The sequence below is a fragment of the Ambystoma mexicanum genome, chromosome 13 (assembly GCF_040938575.1).
Source record: "Ambystoma mexicanum isolate Mex_15411 chromosome 13, UKY_AmexF1_1, whole genome shotgun sequence".
NCBI classification, from domain to species: Eukaryota; Metazoa; Chordata; class Amphibia; order Caudata; family Ambystomatidae; genus Ambystoma; species Ambystoma mexicanum.
Window position 1 is genome coordinate 350,452,676 of NC_090938.1, and position 27,725 is coordinate 350,480,400.

A 27,725-nucleotide genomic window follows, 5' to 3' on the forward strand; every position below is an offset into this window, starting at 1 on the left:
AAACAATATGCGCGGCATCAGAATCAAAGGTGCGCGGCCGCACAGCCGCGCACCTTAGAGGGAACATTGCTCACCAGCATATCTAGAAAGCCACAGGGACAAGGAGCAGCCTCAGCACATGGCTGCTACCCTGAACATTGAGTCTGAGGAGTGGGTGGGGCTAAGAGGGTTTTTAAAGTTTTACAACTTTGTAACCAGCCACTGGGGAATGGGTAGCCACAGATTGGCCTATGGAACCAGGTGACTGCTGTAACCAATGTAAGGGTGAAGGTAGAACCAGGAAGAGACCAGTAAAAACGAACAGTGAATGAGAGACCTAGTGTGGGTTGTAGGGGTGAGGTCAGGAGGTGGACCGAGAGACCAGGCAGAGAACGGACGATGGAACTGAGGGCTGAAGAGTTGGTGGCAGAGTTGTAGCAGAATGCAGGTACAGTATTGGATGTGAGAGAGAGAGAGAGTGACATCAGTTGTATGTAGTGTAGTCTGAGAAGGGTGTGTGTGAAAGAAGAGTGAATATAGAGAGAGAACCGGGGAGAGAAATCATAAGGGGAAATTAGAGAGAGAGTGAGGGTGATAGAGAGTGTATGGTAGGAGGGTGTGAAAGGAGTGCGAGGCAGTAGTGGGATTAATGGTGGGGTGGGGTGAAGCAGGAGGGAGTCGTTGGAAGAGATAAGCAGAGAGAGTGTGGTAAAATTAGGACATAGAGGCATAGATAGAGGACTGTGTAAAAGAGAGGTGAGGAGACGGGTGTGGAGGGGATGAAAAGACTATAATACAGAGGGGAGAAGAAAGTAGAGTGAGGAGAGAAGATAATAGAGAAGAGAGGGATGTGAAAAGAAGAGTGCAGAGAGGGTGGACATCAAGAACAATTATAATCACAGGAACAGAAGGATAGAGGGAGTAAGAAGGGGAAGAAGAGCAGATGGTGTGAGAAAAGGCAGAGGAGGAAGAGGGGTGAGTAACAGTAAAATAGAGGATGAGGTGTAAGACGTAGTCAGATCATGGAAAGGAGTGAGGAGAACACGTGCTTGAGAAAACGGTCCAAGGTGCTTCTGTTAGGAAACCTGGGTAATGTAGGGATAAGACACCCTAGAAAATACCTGGAGGGCGCAAGATAGAAAAGACATTTGCCTTTAGGCTCTCACTTGCAGTCAGTATTAGGTAGTAGGTTGAACCAATCTCTAACTTCAAGCCCTGGGGGTTAGGGAAGCCTGGGTTATGGCAGAGAGAGCACACTGGAGACTGGAGGAGTGTAGAAGGCTGATTCAGATACCTTGGGAGGAATGTCCATGAAATAAGATAAGGTATTTATTAGGATCCAGATGCCGTTCCTTCTCTTTGCACGTGGTATAGTAAAATGAAGGAGATTGATCTTGTTCTGTGTCTAAAAGAAGAAATAAACCATTGAAGAGTTGCTTTCTTTTTGATGATGTTGGCTCAGGACATCAATCGCACCAGACACTGTGCACATTCTTGAAATATGATATGAAATGATATGATATGGCATTTGTAATGCGCCTATACACAAGTGTTTCAAGGCGCGACGAGGCAGGGAGGGGGGAACAAGGGGAAGACAGACAACGATCCTACTAGGCCAGGTGTCATTCAGACCGCGCAAGTGCAGGGGTAGGGGGAAGGGAAAAGTGCAAGGGCAAGGGGAGGGGGGAAGTGCAGTACAAGTAAGTAGAATAAGTAAATAAATAGGGCCAGCTGGTGGCAAGTGCAAGGTAAGTGCAGACAAGTGCTGGGAAAGGGGGGCTGTAGGGATACAGAGACAGTCCCTCAGTGCAGGGGTTGCCAGGGAGGCAGTGCAAGAGGAGAGTGGCTGGGCCCAGGACCGAGGTCGGTGAGAGTGGCCCAGTTGCAGATTTGGTGCAGATTCAGTCGAGACTTTAGCAGGGGAGAGGGAGAGAGGAAGCAGAAGCAAAGCGGAAGGTTTTGAGGTGCTTCCGAAACCGGAGATGGTTCTCCTCAAGTTTCAGGGAGGCAGGAAGGCTGTTCCAGAGGGAGGCCCCTGCCACGGCGAGAGATCAACCCCCAACAAGTTGCTTCGAGAAGCGGCTGACCCTGAGGGAGTTGGAGATGGATGAGCGAAGGGCTCGGGAAGGAAGATATTTAGGAAGAGAGAGTTGAAGGTATTTAGGCCCCAGGCCCCAGAAGGCCTTGTGGACAATGCAGAGGGTTTTGAACTTAATCCTCGCAGCCACTGGGAGCCAGTGTAGAGATTTCAGTCTTGGAGAGATACGGTCCCTGGGCTTGAGGCCAAGGACAAGTCTCGCAGTTCTGTTCTGGATGAGTTGCAGGGGGCGGAGAGTGGAGGCAGGCAGATTAAGATAGAGGCTGTTACAGTAGTCCAGCTTCGAGAGAACCAGGGCTCGGGAGACAGTGAGCTTCTGGGGGAAGGAGAGGAAGGGAAGAATACCTCTGAGGAGGTGCAGCTGGTAGTGTGACTTCTTAGAGACGTCAGATATATGAAGAGAGAAGGAGAGTGGGGAGTCGAAGATGACCCCGAGGTTTTTTGCCTTGCAGGTAGGAGCAGGAGGAGGGCCAAGCGAGGCTGGCCAGACAGCTACAGGGAAGGAGGGAGTGGGTGTGCCGATGAGTAGAATCTCAGTCTTACTAGCATTAAGGCAGAGGTCATTGGCGGCACACCATTCTTGGATGGCAGACAGACAGTCAGAGATGAGGGAAGGAAAGGAGGAGGCCGAGGGTAGCCTGAAAATCAGCTGGGTGTCGTCCGCATAGCACTGAAAGTAGGGGCAGAGAGCGGCGATGCGGTGGGCAAGGAGTGCCAGATACTGGTTGAACAGCCAGGGAGAGAGATTAGATCCCTGGGGAACACCACAGGTGGAGAAAAAGATGTCAGAGAGGAAGGACCCAAGTTGGACCTGGGAGGGTCGATTGGAAAGGAAAGAGGTCAGCCACGCCAGAGCCTGACCAGTGATACCCAGGTCATCACGGAGACAGTTGAGCAGGATGGCATGGTTGACAGTGTCACAAGGATAATAAGCCATGACTTGCCACCTTAGTCTAATTGTATTTTAATATGTAGTTGGCTCATCTATGGACAAAACCCTTCCACTATTGAGAGCTTTGAGGTCGAGGTTATTTTAAACTCCAGCAAACACTCAATTGTTTCACAAGATCTAGGTGCTATTTTCAGAAATGAAATAACTGTTTTGACTTGTGTGCATGATTTCATGAGATTCTCTTTTCCACAAAATACATCGATTAATATTATTATTATTATTATTATTATTATTATTATTAGTATTATTTACTTTTTTAACATAATGTATTTAATGGCAAACAGAAGTATTTTTCCGCAAACCCGAATCATCGAAACCTTAAAGACAACCAAGCCTTCATGTACAACTGGAGTGTATGTAAAGTAAGATAGCAAACAGCGCCGATCCTGCTTGATCGGTTTGCCTCATTTGATACCACCAATCCTCAGATCCTCGCCAACTAGTTCCACTTATCAGGCCCTGTGGTGTCCTCGGTAACATCTTTTTTGAAAGTCAGGGTGCAGAAGGTTGGGATTGGAGAGCACTGGTCTGATCTGACTCCAGTGACTTGTGACATTCCGCGGGTCTCAGCACTCTCCATACTGCTCTTCAGTGTCTACATGCAATCTTTGACGGAACTGACTGAGAGATTTCAAATATGTACCCACTGCCAGGATAGCTGACTTCTTTGTCCAGCTAACAGGATGGATTGAGAGTAATTGACTGTGCCTCTACGCAGATAAAACAGAGGTACTGCTGCTAGGATTTTGGATATTCCATCTGCCATGCCATTCCCTTTTCCTCCTAAACTGGGCCTTACACCCCCTCCGCCCCTTTTCAAGCAGGCCTGTAACTTGAGCATCACATTTTACTACATGCTGTCGTTTGCACCTAGGTGAGTGCTGTCCTACTGATTTCTCATTTCCTGCTCTGGCTCTTAAGTGAAACTGTTTCCCTTGCTCTATTCATCAGGCCTCACTTGTCCAAGAATTGGCCTTCTACCAAATGTCCTGTTGCAACAGTAGCTATAGTGGTATCACCAGCAAACTGTTGGCCGAATTACAGCTCGTCCAAAATTGGGCACTCAGAATGGTTTGGGGGCTTTTGCAGATATGAACATCTTCATCCCATGTGATCTGAAGTGGGGTGGCTCACCATTTGTCAACTGGTGAAATTAAAAGGGGTCACACTGCTATAGATGGAGCTTACTCTTCCTCGGCCTTCACATTACGCTCCCCCTCTCCCCTGCGGATTTGTTCTCTCTTGGCACCGTGCACCTGGCCACCCTCTGTCTTTTCGGCCCAGGTACCTGCTCATCCTGCCACCCTCTGCACTGCCTCCGGGCCACCCCTTGCACTGGGGTCTGTATCTGTACACATACAGCCCCCCCTTTTATCTTCCTGCACTTATCAGACCTACCCTGTCTGCTGCCTTAAACCTAGCACTTGCAAATTGCTGGCTACATTACCACTGTTTGTTGTCTTTATTATTTATTTATTGTTATTTATCTGTTTCTCCTCTGCTTCGCACTTTCCACCTCTCCCCCCTTCCATGCACTTTTCCCCTCCCCGTCTCCCATGCACTTGCGTGTTCTCAATGTCACTGGGCCTAGTTTGATCGCTGTTTTGTTCTCCCCTGTTCCCCTTGCTTGCCTTGTCACGCTCTGAAACACTTGTGTACGAGCGCGATAGAAATAAATATCAATATTTGTCATCCCTGGTAGTTCCCTGTTGTCCAGGCAGGTCTGTTCTCTAAGTCTAGCAACATGCTTGTGCCCCTCCTGGAAAAGATGAAAGCCTCAGATGGAAAGTGGTTTCAAGCACCGGAAGCAGCTGTTTGGCACTCTCTCCTTTCCTCAGCTCATGTTTTGTTTACTTAAAACAATGTTTGTTGCCAAGGCAAAGCATTATTTATGTGACCATGGTTAAATATCATTTGAGAGCCTATATTATTGCTATTATCGTTCCAGCTTCTGTTAATTTGTATTTTCTATATTGCACTAACTTGATGAATCCATTCACAAAGCTTCTGATTTCTTTCCATCACCAAACAAAGGTTTCTATAGCAGAATCATTCGATCCTTAATTTATTTTTGGAGAAGGAATTTGTTTTACTGTTACCTGTAAATATTGTGTTATGTTATCACTGCAAGCGTGGAGGGCTGTAGCTAATGTCCTCCATAAAATCAGTGTTTAGGGATGTTAGGGGCTGGGTTTACACTTGTAATGTTAAAAAACTCTGGCCACCATTTTAATCGTACTGGAATCTCTATTTGGTTTGAACTCTTACCTGAAACGGCCCCTTTAAACATTTGGAAACTAACCCCCAAAAGGTCCCAGAAAATGCCCATCTTACCTTTACCAGGGTGATGGTAGCTCCGTAGAACACACTCAGCAGGAAGAGGACGACGAAGGTGGCAGCCGTGTTCCAGAGGCTGTCGGAATCTTCTTCGCCGTCTTCATCTCTATTGCATTCCGAGTACAAGTACCTTTCTGGAGGGTAGTTAAGCAGAGATTGTTGCCATCACATTGAAGGTAGACTGTATTTACCTGCTCAGAAAGCAGGTGGCAAAGTGGGGAACTGTGACCCACCCTAAAAGTGCCAGAAAGGCAAACCTCCCCAAACGTAGGTAATTCACCTTCCAGTGTGATCATCTTTACACTGCCTCAGCATATGACGCTACCCTTAAGTAGTTCTTAGGTTAAGAGCATCCCCAGTAACAATATCTCCACACAGCAACCCACTGAAGTAATTCTCATTATTACAACATGCCCATGATGTAAACATCTCTACACAGTACCAGCAGGCAATAGAAGTGATTCTCATTAGAAGCACAAGCCTCTGATTTAAAAAAAGGTATGTTCACAGCCCAACATTACCTTCTATGGTGAAGTTCTTCCTGTAACAAAATCCTACCCTGATCAAATTATTCCGTAACAGCCCCAACATGATAGTTGATGCAGACATCTTTCCTGCTATGACAGAAACTTTCCTGATAAGATCATCACTTTTTCCCCTTAATTAGGTGATTAATATCCTAACATACCACTGATACTACTCTTAATCACACCTGAGGTGGTTTCTAGACAAGCCGGTCCATGAAAGCCTCTTCCAAACAGGTGGACCCTTGTCCCACTAAAACCATCAAGGACAACATTGACTCTCTAGCTCCAGCCTTGTAACACCTCTGAAACCTCTCCTTCACCACTGGAGTTTTCCCCACTTCTCTCAAGTATCCATTTCTTGTGCACCCACTCCTCAAAAACCCTCCGGTGACCCTTCTATTCCAGCAAACTATCATCCGATCTCCATTACTCCTTGCCTGGGCAAACTCCTGGAGAAGTTGGCTATCTTTCAACTTACCCTACACACTGAATCTGTTGGTTGTCTCCATGACCATCAGTCTGGCTTCAGAGCATCCAGAGGTATGGAAACTGCTCTTCTGAACACCCATGAAGACCTGCTTGCAAACCTTGACTCTGACTCTCCCTCTGTTTGCATTCTCTGTGACCTCTCCTCTGCTTTCAATACAGTAAACCACAACATCCTGATCTCACATCTCTGCGATACCCTGTGCATCACAGATCAGGCCCTGGCGTGGCTTGTGTCCGTTCTCCCTGACTGGCCTCCCCAGGTTGAACTTGGGACCTTTCTCTCCTCTATCACTCTCTCTACTAGAGGTGTCCCCCATGGATCTAAACTACCCTCCTGGTTTTTCAGCATCTACATGGCCCCTTTGGCCCACATGATCTTTGCCTTCCCCTCTAACTTTCAGTGTTATGCAGATGACTCACAGCTCTCTTTCAGGCTACACTCGGCATCTTTTTCCTCCTCCCTCATTCCAGACTGACTGTCCGCAATTCAATCTTGGTGTGCTGCTAATGACCTCTGCCTTAATGCCAGCAAGACAGATATCGTCCTCATTGGGACACCCGCTGCCACGTTCTCACTTTCACTCTGGTGGACCTCCATTGGTCCTGCGCCCCCACCCACTGGTGAGGCAAAACATCTGGGAGTCATCTTCGACTCTACTCTCTCCTTCTCTTCGCACATCTTGGGGAAGTCCAAAATATCTCACTACCAGAGCACCTCCTCAGAAGTATTTTACCTTTTCTCACCTTCCCCCAGAGGTTTACTGTCTCCAGAGCCCTGGTCCTCTCCAGAGTAGACCACTGCAACAGTCACTTTCTCAATCTTTCTACTTCCTCTTTACGACAACTTCAACTCATTCAGAACAGAACTGCAAGACTTATCTTTAGCCTCAAGCCCAGTGACCGCATCTCTCAGGTGCTGAAACCACTCCACTGGCTCCCCGTGGCGGCAAGGATCAAGTTCATGTCCCTCTGCATCGTCCACAAGGCTTTATGGGACCGGGGCCCCTACAATCTACAATGCTCTCTTCCTAAATACTCTCCTTCTAGAGCCCTTCGCTCGGTCTCCTCCAACTCTCTGCAGGTGAACCGTTTTTCCAAACAGAGATCTGGGGGTAGATCCTTATCCTGTGCAGGTGCCTCCCTCTGGAAAAGTCTCCTTGCCTCTCTTCGCCTTGAACGAGACCTCCTTAAGTTCCAGAAACTCCTCAAGGCCTTCCTTTTCTCCTTCTCTTTCTCTCTCCCTCTCCCCTGCTAACCTCCTCTCTCTTCACTTCTTTCCCACCTTCCTTTCTCTTCCCAACCTACTCAGCTTGCTGACTGGTCACCTGGCGCAACTCCAGAGCCCTACAGGTCCCAGGCTCCCCCACCAGTCTTGCGCTTGCCAACTGGCCTCTGCACTTTGCTTGGCACTTCTGCACTATGCTCCTTGAGAGGATCAACCACTTTGCATTTAACCTGGGCCCTTGATGGACTGGGCACACTTGTCTCCCTCCCGCGCAGTTGCTGTCTCTGGCACTTGCACAACCATGAATGTACTATGCCTAGCAAGTTCGTCTGTCCGGTCTTCCCGCTTTCTCCCCTCCCTAACCAGGACTAGTACTGTAGTTTATGTACTGTATGTTTCCTTTCCCTATCCTCCCATTCTCTCCACTCTCTCTCTGTCACGCACTTACACCCGTAGAGATTCCTCTGGTCTAGTATGCTAGTTATTATTATTATTGTTTGTTCATTCAGAATCTTCAGTGCCTAAGAATGACAACTGAAATCCTTTGTTCCCTTCCCGCCTTGAAGCACTTTGAAGCACATCACTTGTGTATAAGCGCTTTACAAATAAACAATTACATTACATTACATTACATTACAATTACATTAATAGCAACTCTTCTCTGCCTTAGTAAATCCCTCCGAATGGCACAATACATCTTCCACAAACATATCTTGATGACCGGCAATTGTCTTCACGAGTCAGGAACTCTCTGCACAGACTGCTCCTGAACTCACAGAGGTCATTTCAAGAATGGAAGGTTGAGACAGTGAATGCAAAGCCAAACACAAGACCACAAAACTCATAGGCAAGACAATCACAAGGTAGCTGAGAGTCAAACGTGGTGCAGCCAGCCATCCCAGTACTTCAATCAAATCAAATTCTACTATGGGACTATGCTTCCCATTACCACGCCCTCAACAACACAGACCAACACTACAAGAGCTATTGATCATATTGATGATCCAAAGAATCTTGGAAGCCCCAAGGGCAGGGTGGTAGAGAGGAGAGCGAGGGTGAGAGAACTGTAGAGTTACTAGCTGGAAAAAGCTGCAGACTGAATTGCTATAGCAGTTAGGCGAGATTTATATATAAGTAAAGTTAATAGGCTAATTTTAAAGACGTATAATCCCACAGGTTTTATGAATAACTGGAAAAGTAGTTGTGAAATCTGGTTGTCCGGGTGCAGTCCATGGCTGATGTGGTGCACTGTTTTCGAAAATAAGGAGAGTCGGAGAGACAGAGAATCTAAAAATAAAGGGCCCTTAAATATGATACCATCCGGTTATGTGGAGGAGGGTAGGCCTAGGTTCCGTTCCATAGATCAGGTCATACTTCCTCTCTGGGGATCAGTCTTACCAGTTTTATTTAGAATTGTGGCATTTGTTCCTAGTTACAGTTTTGATCAAACCTTACTTACATTCATGCTTTGGTAGTTATCTGAAGGACATAACCAGGGGTTTCTCCACAGATTGGGGATAAAGTGTGTATTGGGAAGTGGTGCCAATTATTTCATAGTGAGGTCAAGGTTTCAGTCTAGCCCTTTGCATTTAACTTGACATCATGCCTAAGGTGTTTGGGGCTTAAAATGCCTAGACTATATCTTATAGTACAGATCCAAGAGTTAATATGGGGTTTAGGATTGGGTGTGTTATGGATGTAAGGTCTTTATACAGGTCTTGCCTATGCATATCTGTGAAGTTCCAGCCTAAGTGTCTGTGTATGGGTCACACAGTGATGGTTGCATGAGGGGGGTCAAACCTCAGTGTCAGTGTATGGGTCATGCAGTGATAGTTGCATGGAGGCCAAGCCTCATTGTCCGTGTATGGGTCACACAGTAATGGTTGCCTGGGGTTCAGATGTCAGTGGCTGTGTATGGATCATGCAGTGAGGGTTGCATGTAGGTCAGACATCAGTGTCTGTGTATGGATCATGCAGTGATGGCTGCCTGGAGGTCAAACCTCAGTATCTTTGTATGGGTAACACTGTGATGGTTACCTGGATGTCAGGCCTCAGTGCCTATTTATTGGTTGCTTCTAGGTTTTAATCTACAGGTGATGCCTAGTTCTGATGCCATGCATTCCTGCTTAGTATTGATTCTTAAAATTTCACAATGGTAACTGAACCTGTAAGTATTACTTTTCGTCTATGTTTATTCTCTGACACCATCTAATGGTTAAGCTCTCTAATACGTGGTTGTCTATTCTGGCTGTGAGGTCACATGGCAAGTCCTTGGCAAGCTGAAGTGAGTCAAAGATCTTTCCATCTCCATGCAATGTCTTTTGATGGCTGTTTCTCTGGAGTCTAAGCTCACCAGAGAAGTTATGCTGACGCACCTTTCAATTCGCAGTCTCTGGTATCAAAGACATATGTGGAGGTGGAAGTCTGTGCATTCCTCTTAATTACAGTAGGTATTTTTACCCTCCGATGGATGGCAGTGAGGATGGAAATGGAAAGATTTCCTTGTCATCTCTCCACCATGCACTGTTCACAAACCTCTTCCATAGACAGGCACAACCCAAATTCGACCCAAATCATATATTTTATTTTATTTGTTTTTTTTTATATGATCTACGTGATTACTGACTGGAGTGCAATTGCAAATCCAACAATATCGAATTCCAAAAATTGTGCCGTGCGGTGATCACATAGATCAATTTCCCCGGCATCCCGTATCCCCTTCCCCCTTACTTACCTTTTCGGCAGCACATTTCAGTGTGTGCTGCTGACTCCCCTCTTTCCCTGTGATACCAGTTCCATCCCACTAATGTGGGTCGGAGCTGGCGTCACAGGGTTCTTTCTTCTATTTTTATTTTTTATGTTTTAAGTTTATTGTCTCCAGGTTCCAATGTCATGGACGCAGGGCACACCCCTGCAACCCTTGAAGCCCATAATGCCGAACAAGGGGAGTCTGGGACACCCCCGCTACACTTGCTCCCCATGTTCAGCATTTTGGAATTTGACTCTTTTGTCCCAGCCGAATGCACAGTAAACACACATTCGACATTTTTGGTTCTGTCATTTTGGGTCAATAACTTTTTTATATAGTGTTCATATCTGCCTTATGGTAGCTTCAAAGTGCAATAGGGAGAGAAGATACGGATTGAAGCAAGAAATAGATGCACACTTTAATTATTAAAAGCACATAGGTTAATATGTAGAGAGCAACAGGGGGGTCAGCAGAGTACATCTGAAACTCATACCATCCTATTGCAGGTGTCAATGTACTAGAATAAGTTCCAACAGAAGGAGCCCTAATTGTAGAAGGATCTATCCCCATAATGGCTGTATATTGACTAACGTAGGACCGGGAAGTTATGGGAAGCCAAGTCTATGCCTCTGGTCAGCTGGGAGACTGTTAGAACCTTGGGGAGGTAACATGGAATCTGGTAATGGATTGTTTTATGGTTCAGACTTAAGATCTTGAAATCTTTTAGTTTCTTGTCAGGTAACCAGTGTAGTAGCTTCTGAGTCCCGGAAATGTAACCATTTCTTCTAAGACTGAAAATGAGTCTGCCAGCATTACAAATGGCATATTTCATGTCACGAGATGTCAGTAGTAAAAGAATCCCCCTTTTGACTCCATCAAAATGTTGACAGGTGGCCAGGCCCCTGTTTCTGGTCTTAGCGCCTTGAAACACTTGTGTATAGGCGCGTTATAAATGCCATATCATATCATTAGTCCCGCCCACTTTTGATATGCTTTGATATTAACTTAATATAAATTTGACATAAAAAAGATATCAAAGATGATATCAATTTGATATCAAATATATATTTTTATAGGAAATGGGTATCAATTGGTATCAAATGTATATTTTATGTAAGGTGGGTATACATTTTTCTATCATTTGATATAAGTGAATATACATTTTATATCAAAATGCATATATCAAAATGCTGTAAAACTGAGAGCATCCAGCGGTGGTGTTGTATGAATGAGGGTTGAGGGTGAAGTGAGCTCCGAAGACGGGCACTGTGAATCTAGGGTTTTGGAGAGTGTTGCTGTTATGACATCATAGAGGTGTTTCGCCCCTATGTCATAGAAAGAGGAAAATGATATCACGCAATTGGTATCACTTTTTAATATAAAAATGTATATAAAAATGCATATACAATTATTATAAAAATGTATATAAAAATGTTCATAAAAGCACTATTTTTGATATACACATTTATATAAAAATCGATTATATAGAAATGTATATAAACATATTTTGCATATAATGTTTTTATATAAAAATTTGTATATAAAGTTCCCCACAAAAAATTATATCAAAATGTTTTGCACAAAATGGAATGCTGTAGTTTGTTGATAAAAAAACCCAATTTCTGAAAAGTAAGCAGAAATACATAAATCTGTGCATTGTGAGCGGCAGATTGACACATGCAGGCTGCGAGAGAGGTGCTGTAGACTCAAAAGAGAATAGTTTGACTTTTGTATGGGCTCTGGCAAAAACACTTTAATTATAAAGTAAATTGTTTCATTATTTCAAAGAAACACACCTTGTCAAAGGCAATAGTTTGAACTTTTGTACAGGCTCTGGGAAGCACACTTTACTTAAAAAGAAAGTTAATGTACGACTCCCGTGCCAGTCTCTATTTACACCCTGTATCAAAGCCAGCCAATATATAATGTTATGCTATGTTATTTTGTATTTGTATTTGTATTTGTATAGCACCTTTTACCAATGTTATGATTCCAAGGCTATGTGGGTTGAACGCCCTTGGGGACAGCAGTCCAAGCCAGTAGAGAGGGTACTGTAGTACAAGGTGTTTGGGTGAACTCAGTATGTGTGCAGCAGAGTGTAATAGGTGGTACGTAGCTGCGTACTAGAGCTAGGTGTTATGCAGTGGTTGTGTAAGATCAGTAGAATAGGTGCAGCAAGACCAATGGCCTATGGTATCTGCATTCTGACGGTGCGGGTTGCTTGAGAACGTTATGTGTGCAGCTAGGCTGAATTTCGAGGGGTATAGCTGTGTTCTAACGGCAGTTGAGGCGAATATGGAGGTGTGAGAGTATATGTGCAGCTAGGCCAAATTAATTGAGGGGTACGTGTAGCTGCATGATATTGTTTGTTGGTGTAGAGGCAAGGGTTTGCATAGTGGTCTATTTCAGTGTCTGTGTGTTTTCCAGGGTAACCTTGTTCCTGTTCTGCTTCAAGTGCTTGTAGAGGGCATATTAGCTCCTTGTTTCTTGACGGGTCAGATTGTTTGACAAAGACTGATGGGTGGTAACAGCCAGACCCGGCCCAAAAACTCAGGTTGTTTATTGTATAGGTGCTAGTGGCGTCCTCTGGTGGCAAATTGCTAGGTGGAATCCCTGAATGTTGGTTCTTCTAGAGCATTCCAAGAGTGTTGGGATTAGCCAAGAATAACTGCTAGAACGTTACTTGCTTTATAATTCTCCACAGGGATCTCCAGGTATGTGGGATTAACAAATATGGCAGTTTCCTGCTTTGATAGTGCAGTGCATATTTGCAGGGCAATGATCAGGCAATGATCAGGTTCGTAAGTGCTATTAGTGCCAGGGTTGTTGTTTGTGCTAGATAGATTACCGGTAGGTGGTTCTGATATATTCACACAATGGTAGGTGTGATTAGCAAATCAACTGCTAGATGGGCCTTGGTATCTAGTTCTGCTCTTACATTTCCAGCTGCATAGAATTAGCAGCCAAGTGCCTTCTTTGGCGGATTGCGATGATTGAATGTTATTGGTTCTTGGGTTATGGATCGAGCACAATCGCACCTGATTAATTATGATAGATTACTTTAGGCCTCAGAGCATACAGAATTTTTGCGGATAAGGTGAAGAATAAATTTGGTCAGAGGCAGACTTCTGTTACGATCCCGCTATGATTTGGGTTCCAAGACTGGGCAAAGGCTCTAGGTGGTGAAGTTAGATAGCGTCAGGCCTGATGGTCTACCACAGGGTCTATTATCAGCTGGTTAATATTCCAGGTGCCAGTCAGGGTGGTAGATCAGGTGGTTCACTGCATTCCCATGTGTGTTTCTAGGCAAAGAGACAGGTTTTGTGTGCTTTCCGGAAGGCCATGTAGTCTTCGCTATGTCTAATGCGGGTAGGCAGTGAATTCCTCAAAGTTGGCTCCAGGGTTGAGCAGACTAACCCTCCGATCTGGCCGTATTGGAGGCCGGTCCATTAGGAGGAGGGCAGTGTTTGTCCTAAGGGTTTCAGTTGGTTGGTAAGGCATAATCATATCTTGTAGGAATTTGGGGCCTGCTTTGTGCACTACATACATAGGAATTTAAAGGTGGCCCTGCATCCAATTGGGAGCCAGTGTAAGGTGCAGAGAGCTGGTTAGATCTGGCCCCTTCTTCCCAGTACAAGTGTTAAAACATAATCATATAATACGGCCTTGTTATGAATATTGATCTAAGCCAATTCGCATTACACGGAAAACTGCGTTCGTAATCTTCTGACTTTCGATCAACTTCGCCGCCATTTTAAGAATCATCCACCATTTTGATTTCAACTCTTGTTTCATGTTCTAAAATGGTGGACTGTGTTTTCGACTTGCAGACGAGCCGAACGACCTTTGAGTTTCGTTAATGTTTAGGCTGACCGAGAGCAGACTGCTTGACCAATGTAAAGAAACCTTGTGACTCAAATGAACTGCCATCAAAGTATTGTCTGCGCTCACAAGCCTAATCCTCATATAAACAATGAGACAATGGAAAACAAACTCAGATCGTGTGTTCTGGCTGAACTGCATTGTAGCGATTCTTGGAACAAGGCTTACCGTGGATCTGAGAACCAACAGCATTATTGTAACTTCATGGACATGTGAACTTGTTTAATCCGTTGTACAATATTGTAATATTTGTCATATGAACGGGGCACAAACTCTAGCCAGTAACTCATTAGCTTGGGGAGAGGCTGGACAATGTTTCAAAAATGGTATAAATATGTTTGTGTTCAGATTGCCAGCACTCTCAGCCCTCACTGTGTCTGCTGGTACACACTGCGAGGTGTTGGGAGCCAGATAGCTATCTGATTTGCTTTGAAACTGTACAGTAATAAAAGATATGTGTATCTTTTCAACCCGTGATTGGCGTATTTCATTTGTGGTACTAAGCCTCGATATTTCTTTGGTCTTTCACGAGAAGCAATCTGGCAATAGAGTTTTGTTCTCTTTGGAGTTTGTTTAACTGGTAAACCATTGCACCCAGATAGAGGGAGTTTGCATAGTCAAGTCTGGACATGACAATGAACATAATTGTAGCCAGTCTGTTAGTGTAGGTACGGTAAGGGAAGATGCACTTCAGGAGCCTAAGGTGGAAGTGATAGGCTTTGGAAGTAATATTGATGTGGTGAGACAGAGTTAGGTCCGAGTCCATTGTGCAGCCAAGGTTTTTTTACAGTGAGAGCAGTTGTGGGGGGGTGAAGGTATGGCATGGGCGTCAGGTGGGGAATAGAGCAGATTTTCCACATACAATGATATACTTTTACCTGGGTTCAGAAGGAGATGATTAGTGGTCATCCAGCGGTCGATGTCTGAGAGACATGCTGCTAGGTTAGGGCTGGGGTAGGTGGTAGATTTTGGGATTTTCAGGATGATTTGTATGTCATCCGCATAGTTGTAGCAAGTGAGGTTGTGTGGGTGGATGATCCTGGGGAGGGAGGTCAGAAAAATGTTGAAGAGAAGCAGAGGGAGGCAGACGCTGGGTATGCAGCAGAGAGTAAAGGGGGGATGGGTTATTTGCTGTCTGCTAATGTCAAAGCCACCAGTTGGTTGCTGTGGCATCGCTGGCGAAGGGGTAATCAGATGTTTCATTGTGCCGTATTGCACACTGGAACTGTGAGCATTCTGACACGTTTCTCAACTAGCTGTTTCAGCGGTCTAGTTAACATCCAAGATGGCCACTTGCATCGTGGCATTAATTTATAATCCGGCAGAGCTGTGCGTTCTCTGCATTGCAACCCTCTACACTCCTGTGCTAGGTAAGACACTAGTTGGCTTCCTTACAGTTTTCTTCTGCAGTCTCTCCTGTGTTTCCCACCTCTTTATTTCTGCTGGCTCCTGCTTGGCCATCTCCCTGTTACTTTTGCATCTGCAGTCCTCTGTGCCTCTCATGGTTTCGCATTGGTTTTCTCCCTGCTGCCTAGTCTTCTGTGTTCTCCCGATTCACATTGTCCTGTTCGGCTTCTCATTATTGCTGTTGTTTCCTGAGCTCCCCTTCTGTGCTTTCTCCCTGCCGCTCTGAGGTTACTGTTGTAGATTTATTAAGCCCATCTCTGCTATCCTGCTTATGCCATATTGCCAACTGCCTAAGATCATCTCGAGGAACTTCATCGGGAGGCTACAGCTCTTCTCAGAGGGTTTTTATGCCTTAGGGCTTTCCCTCGCATTGTGGGGCACATCCTACCTGACCGCCCCAGTGTCCTATGTGTGGTCACCTCTTCCGGGACATTGTGGTTGCATGTCTGGATAGGCCTTACCTCTTCCAGGATTGACTTTGAGACAAGTCTAAGCCAAAGACAGGAGAATCCGAGTCAAGTAGAGAAGAGGCTGACACTTCTGATTCCAAGGATTACAAGAAAAAAGATCCAAGACCTCCAGTAAAGAATCCAGATCTACTATCAAAGGTGATCGTAAGAGAGGAATGAGGTAATCCAGGAGAGAGCCAAATCAGGTATTCCTAAGGAACTCAGTCTGTCAAGGAGGATCATGTGGTTGATGGTGTCAAACGCTGCCGTGAGGTCAATAAGAATAAGAGCTAAGAATCCCTCTGAGTCCGGCTGTCACTTTGAGGTCATCCGAGATAGAGATCAGCATGGCTTCTGTTCCGTGGTGCTGATGGAACCCTGATTGTGCAGGGTCTAGGAGATTGTTAGATTCCACAAAGCCATGTAGCTGTGAGTAGGCAGTGTGGTAAATGAGTTTTGCCAGGAATCTGTTGTTGGTGACTGGCATGTAGTTGATTGGTAATAGAGGGTCGAGGGGTGCTTTTTTAAGCAGAGGTTTGACAGACAGAGTTTTGAAGGAGTCTGGGAACATGCCAGAGACTATGGAGTCGTTGAGAATGGACCTAGCCAGTTCTCCCGCGCAGGTGGAGGTGACGATATTTTTGAGGACAGAGGTGGCACAAGGTTCCAGGGGTGAGCCAGAGGGTCAGCTGGTGGGTAGTAGTTTTACGAACTCCTCGCTCGAGCTAGGGTTGAAGAAGCAGAAGGATGAGTTCTCGGGTTGGAAGGACGGTGGGTCTAGTAGAGTGGGTGTAAGGCGGGTAGACAAGAATAAGAGGTTGGCATTGATGGTGGCCGTCCAGTCTAGGGCTGTTTTGCGTAAATATTCAGACAGGGATTTGCAGAGCGTTTGTGATGGGGCAGTCAGGGCTGCGGTCCAGGATGGGTACAGGAATTGAGTGATGATTCTGTGGAGCTCTTTGCTGCTGCTGTAGCAGTTCGAGATCCTTGAATTATAATATGCTTTTTTTGCCTTTCGGATCTCTGATTTGTAGTTTCTGTGGTGACAGGCGAGTACTGATTTGTTTTGTGGGATTCTGGAAGCTCGCCATTTGTGCTCAATGGAGCGTTAGTCGGATTTTAGAGTCTTCTTGAGGGGGGTGAACCATTTAGGCAGAGGTCCTACGCAGAAGGTAGCAGACATGGAGGGGGTAAGGTGAATGAGGGAGTGGTTTAGCCAGGAGTCGAAGAGCTCTATGGGTAAGGGTGCAGCTGTGGTCATGAGTGATGGGGGGTGCTTAGTAGCGCATCCACCATGTCCGGTAGTACCTTGACCTTGTTCCTGCACCTGAACTGAGATGAAGGGGTACAAGATGGCTTGGGGGTGGCAGTGGTGTGAGGATGGAGAAAGGTATGGCAGAGTGGTATGTTCAGATGAAGGGTTAGGGGGTGGACGAGGGGATGAGGTGGGAGAAGCTGAAAATGGCATTGAGTGTGTGGCCGGCAGTATGAGTTGGTCCTCTGATATGTTGGGTGAGGTTGAGTGCCTTAAGACTGTTGACCAGTGGTAGAGACATGGAGTTGTTGCGAAGGTCGACCCAGATGTTAAAGTCTCCCTGTAGGGTGAGTGTCAGATGGAGAACTAGAATGGTTGCTAGTGAGTCCCAAATGTCTGTCATAGCCCAGTGGCCTGTAGATGAGTAGGAAGCTGTGTGACAGAGTAGGCAAGAGAGAGAGTTTGACTTGGAGGGATTTGCAGTGAGCTGTACTGGTTTGTGTTTCAGCAGAGGTGATAGAGATATGAGGTTTATGCAGGATGGCTAATCCGCCTCCTCTGGAAGGATTTGTTGGGGGCGATGACTGAGTAATCAGGTAAGAAAGCTATGTGAGCGATAGGCTTGAGGTTGTCCGAAAAGCAGGTTTTGGTGATGAAGATAAGGTCTGAGTTCTCAGAAGTTAGGAGATCAAAGATGCTGTGTGTGTTCTTGGCTACGTAACAGGCAATGAGGAGAAGGCAGGTGACTTTGTGAGAGGTAGAGGTGGCAGTGTTTACCTGGGTGTCAAGGGTTGGCCAGGCTGGGATGCTTGGGGTCATCGGAGGGCAGGTGTTTGTGGTGGGGAGAGGGTTGATTGGGAAGGGTAGTGCAATAGGACTGATGGAGGAGGTCAGGGTGCGGGGTGGGTGGCTAGGGACTGGGAAGAGATGTCAGGCAGTCACATGTTTTTGACTCAGTAGCGGCATGGGCGAGGGGGTTTGGGTGGTGGTGAAAGGCTCAGAGGGATGAGGCGTGGTGTGAGAGATGGTGGGTAGTATAGAGGTGTCTGGCTATGTGTTGATAGGGGATGGTGCACAGGGGCTGGAAAAGGGGATAGGGAGGGGGTTGAGGGAGAGAGAAGGGGGAACTGTATACAAGGATGGGCCAGGGGGTAGGGGAGGTGGGGGGGTATCATGGTAGTGGGGATAAGAGAGGGGAGGTGGATTGAGAGGTGTGGGGCAGGTGACACATTCAGAGTAGAGGGTGAGGGTCATAGTCTACCTTTGAGTTTTGTTTGTTTGGTGCTAAGGGAGTGTGCAAGAGGTTGGTGTGTCACCGGGAAAGGGGGTAGAGGCAATGGTTCGGGAAAGGGAAAGATGCGCCATGCTCGGTGAAGTGAAGGGGCTGGCCGGGTGAGGCCATTTGGGGGTGGTCGGTGAGGTAGATACGGTGGTGGGTGGGTGTTCAATGCTTGTCGAGGTGGGTGTGGTTGGGCATGGGAGGAGGAGGTAGCTCCGGACAGGTGAGGCATAGGGCGTAAGCTGCCACAGCGCCGCTGTGATTGCTCTGGAGTGGTAGTGGCAAGAGTGTGGGACAGGTCAAGAGTGTGTGTGATGGAGGGTGTCTTTTTGGAAGGTGCTGGGGGAAAAGGGGGCGGTTGGGTTGAGGGGCGCCTCCCCTTGTTTGAGAGATGAGCTGAAGCTGGGGTGTTGTGGATTCTGTATTTGTAGGTGAGGGGGACAGCAGGCGGTGAGAGAGGAGCAGGGTGTGTTTTTGGAAGAAGGCATAAGGGTTGAGCTGGCAGAGGGGATGTATTTTTGGTAGCGACAGAGTGCTCCTCTGGGCTGAGAGTTGGACGTTGGGTGGTGGGAGGCCAAATGCCCGAGGAAGTGGGAGGTTGTGGGTTCTAAGTGAGGGCAGGTGGTAAAGAGGGTGTTTGGAGGTTGGAGAGGAGCCAGCCCCGGTGATTGGTAGGGGAGTATTCAGTGGGTGATTTAAAGTGGGAAAGGGAGTTCCTCTGGTCAGCATGTTGGGGGGGGTGCGGTGGGTGGCGGCTGCGATGGGTCTGGGAGTGTGTGTGATATGAGTGAGAGCCTCAGAGGTGGAAAGGTTTTGTGAGGTGTAAAGTGGCTGCAGGACTGAGGATGTGAGGGTGGAGTATGGAAGTCGGATGGGGTGTGAGTGGGAGTGTCTGAGAGCTCTGATTATGAGTGAGGTGTGTTGTGTCTTGAGAGGGGGTGTGTATGTGAGGGATGCTGTGTGCATGTGGTACAGGGTTCAGGAAAGAGGGTGCGTGGGTGAAGGATTAAGTGCATAGGGGGTGTGTTCCGGGGGTCTGAGAGCTTCATGTGTGAGAGAGTAGGTGGGCGGGTGGTGGGAGGCGGAGTGTGTGCGCATGATTCCAGATCAGTGTTGTTAAGGGTTTGAGAAGGAGGGTACAAGGATAGGTGGCGAAGGGTGGGTGTGGTATGATCTGGATCTGGGGAAGGTGATTCTGGGAGAGTGTGGTAGTGGGTCCGAGAATGAGGGAGCAATGAGAGTGGGTGGTGTAGGGTGGATCAGGTGTGTTCTGGAGTGCAGGAGAGCTGCTCTTGTATGTGGGAGTGGCAGTGCATGGTGAATGGTAGTGTGTGCATCAGTGAGTCTGGGTGAGTGCAGTAGTGATGTAAGGTGAGGAGGAGGGGATCCAGGTAGTGCGAGTGTCCGGCTTGGGAGTATGCTGGCATGGTCATGTATGGGTCTTGCTGGAGGTGAGCGGGTTGGAGGCACTGGAGAGGAGTAACACTGTGGGGTGACTGTGATTGAGGTACTACTGTAGATGTGAGGGCTAGATTTCGAGAGTCAGATCAGAGCGTCAGGTGCCCGGAGTAGAGGCAACCGTGTCTAGTGCATCTGGATTGGGAAGAGGATTTAAATGGGGGCACACCAGAAAATGCAGTGCCACCTAGATTTGGGACATCTGGGTAGAGGGAGAAGGACCTATGATCGGTGCACAACAGAACAACCAGTAACTTCTAGATTTGCCTGGAATTAAAATGGAGGTACAGCAGTAAATGCAGTAACGCTCAACATTGGACTACGTGGATAGAGGAAGAAAGGTCTAAAATGGGGGTACAACAATAACTGCAATAACGCTCAGAATTGGGATGTCTAGACTTAAAATGGTGGAACAACAGTAAATGCAGTAATGCTCAGAATTGCGATACCTGGATAGAGGGAGAAGTGCTTAACATGGGTGCACAGCAATAAATGCAGTAGCACTCAAATTTGGGATACCTGGACTTAAAATGGGGCACAACAGAAAATGAAGTAATACTCAGACTTGTGATACCTGATTAGAGGGAGAAGGGCCTAAAATGGGCGCAGAACAATAAATGCAGTAATATTCAGATGTGGGAAACCTCGATAGAGGGAGAAGGGCCTAAAATGGGTGCACAACAACAAGCATAGCAACACTCAGAACTGGGACACCTGGATAGAGGGAGAAGGGCCTAAAATGCTGGTACAGCAATAAATGCAGTGACACTCAGATTTGGGATAATCTTGACTTAAAATGGGCGCACAACAGTAAATGCAGTAACGTTCAGAATTGGGATACCGGGGTAGAGGGGAAGGGCCTAAGATGGGCGAACAACAGTAGAAGCAGTAATAAAAACGTATGGTTTACCAAAGCAGCCAGTCTAAATCTGAGATATGGTTATCTTACACAATCAGGCTGAATGCAAAATATGGCTAACTGATACAATCAGGCTAACTGACACAATCAGGCTAAATGCAAAATATGGCTAACGGACACATTCAGGCTAACTGACACAATCAGGCTATCTGGCACAATCGGGCTTAATGTGAAATATGGCTAATTTACACAATCAGACTATCTAGCACAATCAGGCTATCTGGCACCTTGAGGCTATCTGACAAAATCAGGCTAACTGACACAATCAGGCTAAATGCTGAATAAGGTTACTATACAAACTCTGGGCTTTACACATTGGACCAAATGCTATTAGAGAATTGATAAGCTAAGATTGGGTTGGTCAGTTTAGTGAGGAGCAGTAATTGCTGCACCGCCTGCCTATAACCGCACTTACTCTGTCAGTAGCTGCTGGTTGACAGTTGCAGGCCCCACAGACTAACAAAGGCCAACACAGTCTGGAGCTGCTTTTGCAAGAGCTGTCCTTCGCCTCTGGGTCCTTCATCAGAGGGGGCTGCCCAAGTAGGTGGCCTGCCCTAGAGACTCGACATTAAGAGGGCACCAGGCCCAATCAGGAATTGGGAGGGCCTGCAGGCGGTCTGATGGTGTGAGGAACCGGAAGAGTGATCCTAGGTGGAGGAGGACCAGAACACACAGCGCTGTAGCAAAATAGCAGGCAATTTCACTTTAAAACACAAAATTAGTTCAGATGTGAGCAGGAGCTCAATCCGTTGCTGTAAACCTCACCAGGTCATCATCTGCAGTAGGAAGGCCACCCCGAGTGAGTTGCCGGCTGGTACAGCTACATGCAGTTCAAAACAAAAGGCACAACACCCAATCAGGGAAGGGCAGGGAGGCATTCTGAGTGCGTGAGGATTGGGAAGAGTGATCGTAGGTGGAGGAGGACCAGTACACACCGCAGAGTGGCACTATTGCAGGCAATTTCACTTTAAAACACAAAATTATGTCGGATGTGAGCAGGAGCTCAATCCATTGCAGCAAACCTTACCAGGTCTTCAGCTGCTTGATATACATTTGCATATCAAAATTCATATAAAAAAATGTTTACATCATTTTGGGGGGGGGACTTTATATAAAAAAATTACGTACAAATTGTATATAAAAAATATGTTTTAATAAATTTGTATATCAACAATATCAATTTGTATATTAATTTGTATAAACATTTTATATTAACAATATTAATTTGTATATTCACTTTTTAATACATTTATGCTTCCTATCATATCGAGCAGAACCCCTCTGTAACATTCTCCCTGCGTCCCTCTCCATAACCCTAGATTCACAGTCCCCATCTTCGGAGCACACTTTGCCCTTAACCCTTGTCCAAACAACACTGCCGCTGGATGCTCTCAGCTTTACAGTATTTTGATCTAAAATGTATATTCACTTATATCAAACGATATAAAATGTATACCCACTTCCTATAATAAAGTACATTTGATATACAATTGATATCATCTTTGATATCTTTTTTATGTCCAATTTATATACATTTTATATCAAAGCGTATCAAAAGGGGACAGGACTAAGACTGGAAACAGTGGGCGTGGCCACCTGTCAAAATTGTGATGGAGACAAAAGGGGGATCCTTCTACTGCTGATTTCCTATAAATGGTTGTTCTCCATTTGTCAAACCAAGCAATATTTTTTAGTTCATATAACTTAAAGGTCAGACCACCATTAACCTTCCACTAACCTTAGAGAGCTGGACAGTTGTCGGGGAGAGAACTTTCGCGGCACAACCAATTGCAGACAGGTGCAGCACAATATTTATTCATTTATTGAGCATTTATTTGACACCCATACAACAGAATGGTGCTTCCAGGCACCACAAGACAAAGTGAGGAGGGAACAAGGGGAGTAAATAACATTGGCAAAACAGTAAATATGCAATCATTGTCCTACTAGGCCTTGTGACATTCAGACGTGCAAGTGCAGTGAGGAGACGGGCAGGAGATAGGGAAGGGGAGGGGGGAGCAAAGTATGCATAAGTACTGGTCGGAGCCCGAGAGGTAAGTGTGAGGTGAGCCAGGGAGTAGGCCAATGGCTAAGTGCTAGAGCAGGGGAATTCCACGGGTGGGATGCACAACTGCCAGATAGGCGGCCTGCAAGGGCAGTGCTTCGGGGGGTTGCTGGTGTTGACTGGGTAGAGGGCCTGATAACCTGTGGGATTCATGAAGGACCAGGCCACCAGTCTCAGCGGTAGTGGGGTGATTAGCAGGGACAGGAAAGAGGGAAAGATGTAGAGAAAAGCAGAGTTTTGAGAAGTTTCCGTAACTTAAGGAGGTCCGGCTCAACTCTGAGAGAGGCAGGGAGGCAGTTGCAAAGAGAGGCACCAGCCGAAGAGAGAGAGACCTGCCTGCTACTCTCTGCTTAGAAAAGCATGTGACAAGCAGAGAGTTGGAGTTAGTGGAGCGGAGGGCTCTAGCAGGGAAGTATTTAGGTAGGAAACATTAGAGATAGCGTGGTCCTAGGTCCCAGAAAGCCTTGTGGATGATGCAGAGGGTTTTAAATTAGATCCTTGTGGCCACCAGGTGCCAGAAGAGAGATTTTAGGCCTGGAGAGATAATGTCCCTGGGCTTGAGGCCAACGATAAGCCGTGCAGCCCTGTTCTGAATTATCTTAAGGGGGAATAGGGAGGAGGAGATTGAGGAAGAGGCTGTTGCAGTAGCCCAGCCTCGAAAGGGGCAGACCCTGGACGCATTGAGCTTCTGGGGAAAGGTGAGGAAAGGGAGAATCCCTCTAAGCAGGTGAAGCTGGAAGTGGGCCTTCCTGGCAAGGTCCAAGATGTGAGGGGTGAAGGAGAGAGCAGAGTCGAAGTTGTCCCCAAGGTTTTTGGAGTCTTTGGATGGTTAGGGCAGAAGGCCCAAGGAAGGCAGCCAGAGGGTAGGAGGGAAACAGGGTGCAGGTGTCCCAATGAGTAGGCTCTCCGTCTTACTGGCACTAGAAAGAGATCATTAGCCACACACCATGCCTGGATGGTGGACAGAGAGTCGGGGATGAGACAGGAGGATGAGGTAGTAGAGAGCAGTTTGAAGGAATGCTGTGTTTCATCGGCATAACACTGGAAATGAGGAGAGAAGGAGGAGAAGAGGTGAGCAAGAGGGGCGAGATAGATGTTGAAGAGCCACGGCAAGAGGATAGAGCCATGGGGGACACCACAGGTAGAGAGTGAGGTGGTGGAGGAGAAAGCACCCCATTGCAGCTGGGAGGTGCGATTAATGAGGAAAGAGGTCAGCCAGTCCAGTGCCCGGTTTGTGATACCGAGCTGTTTTATGAGGATAGATGGTTGACCATGTCAAAGGCAGAGGAGAGGTCGAGGAGTATGAGAACAGCAGGAGAGTTAGAGTGAAGATTTGAGAGCATGTTTTCACAGGTTTTCAGGAGAGCAGTTTTGGTGCCTCTGGATGCCGGGAATCCAGATTGATGGTCATGGAGGTAACTAACAAGTTCAGTATGAAGGATCATTTGGGGGAGGGACAACTTCTCCAAGAGTTTACCCAGAAAGGGTGTGGTGGAGATGGGGTGATAGTTAGCCGGGCAGGAGGGGCCGGCAGACAGCTTTCTTATGGAGATGGTGCACAAAGAAGTGCCTGAAGGAAAGAGGGAAAGAGCCAGTGACGAAGGAGTGGTTACAGAAGTCGGCAAAATATGGGGTGAGAGAGGAGATGTTGTCCTTAATGGTTCTAGATGAGTAGGGGAGCACTTGTTTGGATGAGACCTTCATAGAGCAGACAACTTTAGAGACCTTATCAGGTGTTACAGCCAGGAGGGAGGAGATTGCGGGGTAGAGGGAGGGGAGCCAAGGGAGGCAGGGGAACAGGAGCGGGAGTGGAGATGGAGGGTGGAGAGTGAGGACAGGATGTCCTGAGTTTAGATGTTTAATGAGAGGCCAAAGCAGTGCAAAAGGCTGGGAAGGAAGGAGAGAGGTGGAGACTGCAGTTAGATTGGCAAGTTCCTTGCATATTTTGAAAAGTTCAGCCATGTTGTTAGTGGCTCCAGAGATGCAGGCTTCGATGTAGGCACTCTTCTTGGAGTGGATAGAGAAATGATATTGCCTTTGGAGAAGACGATAGGCCAGTTTGTCCGAGGGTAAATCCGAGGTCTGCCACTTCTGTTCAGCAACTCTGCACTTATGTTCCAGAGAGGCTAGATCAGAGACATACCAACTGTTGCACTTGGAGGCAGGCTTCAGGTGGGTCCTCATGACAGGTGCAAGGATGTCAAGGGTGTTGGAAATGGAGAGGTCAAGGTTAGCGAGGACAGAGTCAGAAGGACAGTCAGAAGCAGCAGTGGGAAGGGGATGAAAGTGGAGGCAAAATCAACAACTGACACTCGCTTCTTTGGTTGAATGACGGTGAAGGAGGCTGGCAGTGCGAGAGGTGGCTCGGACAGAGGACCGAGGTGCCCCAAGTGGGAGGAGAGGAAGGAGTGGTCGGACCAGGAGAGGGTGGTGCTGACCGGGTTAGTGATAGGATGTTGCCAGAGATGAAGGCATCCAGAATGTGTCTGGCTGAGTGGGTCGGCCCGGAAGGAAGAAAAGTGAGAGAGAGTCACAGAGGTCACAGAACTGTGAAGTGGCTGATTCAGGGGAGTTGAGGTGGATATTCGAGGAGTTGAGGACAAGAGGGAAGAGGTGAGGTTGTCCCATTCAGTTAGGACAAGAGGGATTGAGCCAAGGGGCCTGTAGATGGTAGCAGGGGTGTGTGAGAGAGAAGGTGGCACCCCTAGCCTACAGACAAGGCATTCAAAAGAGGTGTAGGGTTTAGTAGGTATGATAGAAGCAGGTACCCACTCAAGGGAAATTCAGGGCCACTCGACCTCCGTGCGGGTTGGGCCTGGGTTTCCAGAGGAGTTTGTAGCCTTCAGGAAGGAGAGTGTCAAAAGCAGTTACCGAGCTGGCATTGAACCCTGTCTCGGTAAGGGCGAGAACATCGAGGTCAAGGTCTTCAAGAAGGAGACAGATGTCAGCGGAGTGTTTGACAGCAGAATGAGCATTCAAAGTAGGTAAGCGAAGCTGATTACCACTTTTGAATGTTTTCCGAGGAGGAATACAGGGGGTGCTACTCCCATCAGTAGTGGTGGTGTGGTTAGCGAGGATGAAGGAGGAGTAGCAGGAAAAGGGAGGAAGATAATGAGAGCGGGCAGGCGCCTGTCAAGAAGGATGAGATTAGGTTGAGAAACTTGGACCATGATGGCATCATTGTGATAGACTTGAATGATACACCTAGAGGATGAGAAGTATGGCTAGAGAACATCCCATCTAGTGCCACCATTTATGGGTGAAGAGGTAAAAGGGAAGAAGGTGGAGACCAAGTAGGAGTCATAAGCCCAGGAAGGGGACAGAAAAGAGGATATCAGTAATAGTATGTCTGGAAGTAGCATTGATATAGGTGTCCGCAATAGGTAGGCCTGGTTTAGAGGTCAAGAGAGCTCTTTTAAGCTTTTTTCTTCCAGACTTCAGGAGGTCGATAGGATAGGTGATAGAGATCAGTTTGAATAGATTTGAGAGATAGAGAGCGCCATGTGAGTGGTGGGGGAGGGAAGAGTGAGAGAGACAGGTGAGGGAGCTGCACAGTGCACAAATAAACTCACTAAGTGGCCTAGCAGCCATGCAGGCATGGATGAAGGTGGTGCTTTGAACAGCATATGCACAAGGTAGCAGATTTTAAGTACCCACAATGGGTGAGTGCTAGGATGCAGCAGAAAACAACGGCCAGGTTTAAATGCACATCAAAATCCAACTTTCCAACAAAGCACTAAAATGCCCAGATTGAAATGCACATCTAAAATCAACTTTCCAACAAAGCACTAAAATGCTCAGGTTTACATGCACATCTAAATTCAGCTTTCCAACAAAGCACTAAGATGCCTAGGTTTACATGCACATCAAAATCCAACTTTCCAACAAAGCACTAAAATGCCCAGATTGAAATACACATCTAAAATCAACTTTCCAACAAAGCACTAAAATGCTCAGGTTTACATGCACATCTAAATTCAACTTTCCAACAAAGCACTAAAATGCCCAGGTTTGCTTGCACATCTAAATTCAACGGTCCAATAAAGCACTAAAATGCAGCAGAAAACAGACTAGGGGAGTGGGTTACATCTAGATGCGAGTTCCGTGCAGCAAATCAAAGTGCAAGGTCAAGATTGCAGTGAAAGGCAGGGATCATCAAACACACATGGAAAATGACAGCAATGTTCAGGGCAGGAAGGTTACAGAATGCCCAATATGCCCAATATGGTGTTTCCACGCAGAAGCAGGGAAATGCAACAGTTGAGCATGGGAAACAAATGAATTGAAAACATACCTAGATTTAAAAATCAAATACACATGGAAAATCCCAGAAATGTACAGGGGAAAAGTTTAGAGTGCCCACTGTGGTGTTATGAAGATAAATAGGCAGGGGAAAGCAAGGAGTTTAGTATAGTTACATAGAGGAACTATACAGAACAGCCTCACATAAGGATAGGCATTGTTGACAAACCCGAGCATGGATAGAGAGCCAGATATACAGTATAATGGGCAGAAATCAGTAAATTGGGCATAGGAAATAAGAGTCAATATGGTGCAAATGGAACGAGTGCTGGCTTCCGTGCAAATGTTCAGCTCAGACTCTTAAGGGGTGCCGATCAGATCCTGATGAGGCTTTGCAGAAGGTAAGTAGGATG

The 27,725-nt window shown here is 46.7% G+C and overlaps 1 long non-coding RNA gene across 1 annotated transcript in view; it reads right to left on the minus strand.

Moving 5' to 3' along the window:
- The window catches only part of LOC138521210 (uncharacterized), a 44,722-nt gene extending 39,101 nt beyond the window's left edge, over window positions 1-5,621 (minus strand). The window contains exon 1 of the long non-coding RNA XR_011282971.1: window positions 5,364-5,621. This is a non-coding gene — a long non-coding RNA (uncharacterized lncRNA). The remainder of the gene's footprint in view (window positions 1-5,363) is intronic.
- Between the last annotated feature and the right edge of the window lie 22,104 nt (window positions 5,622-27,725).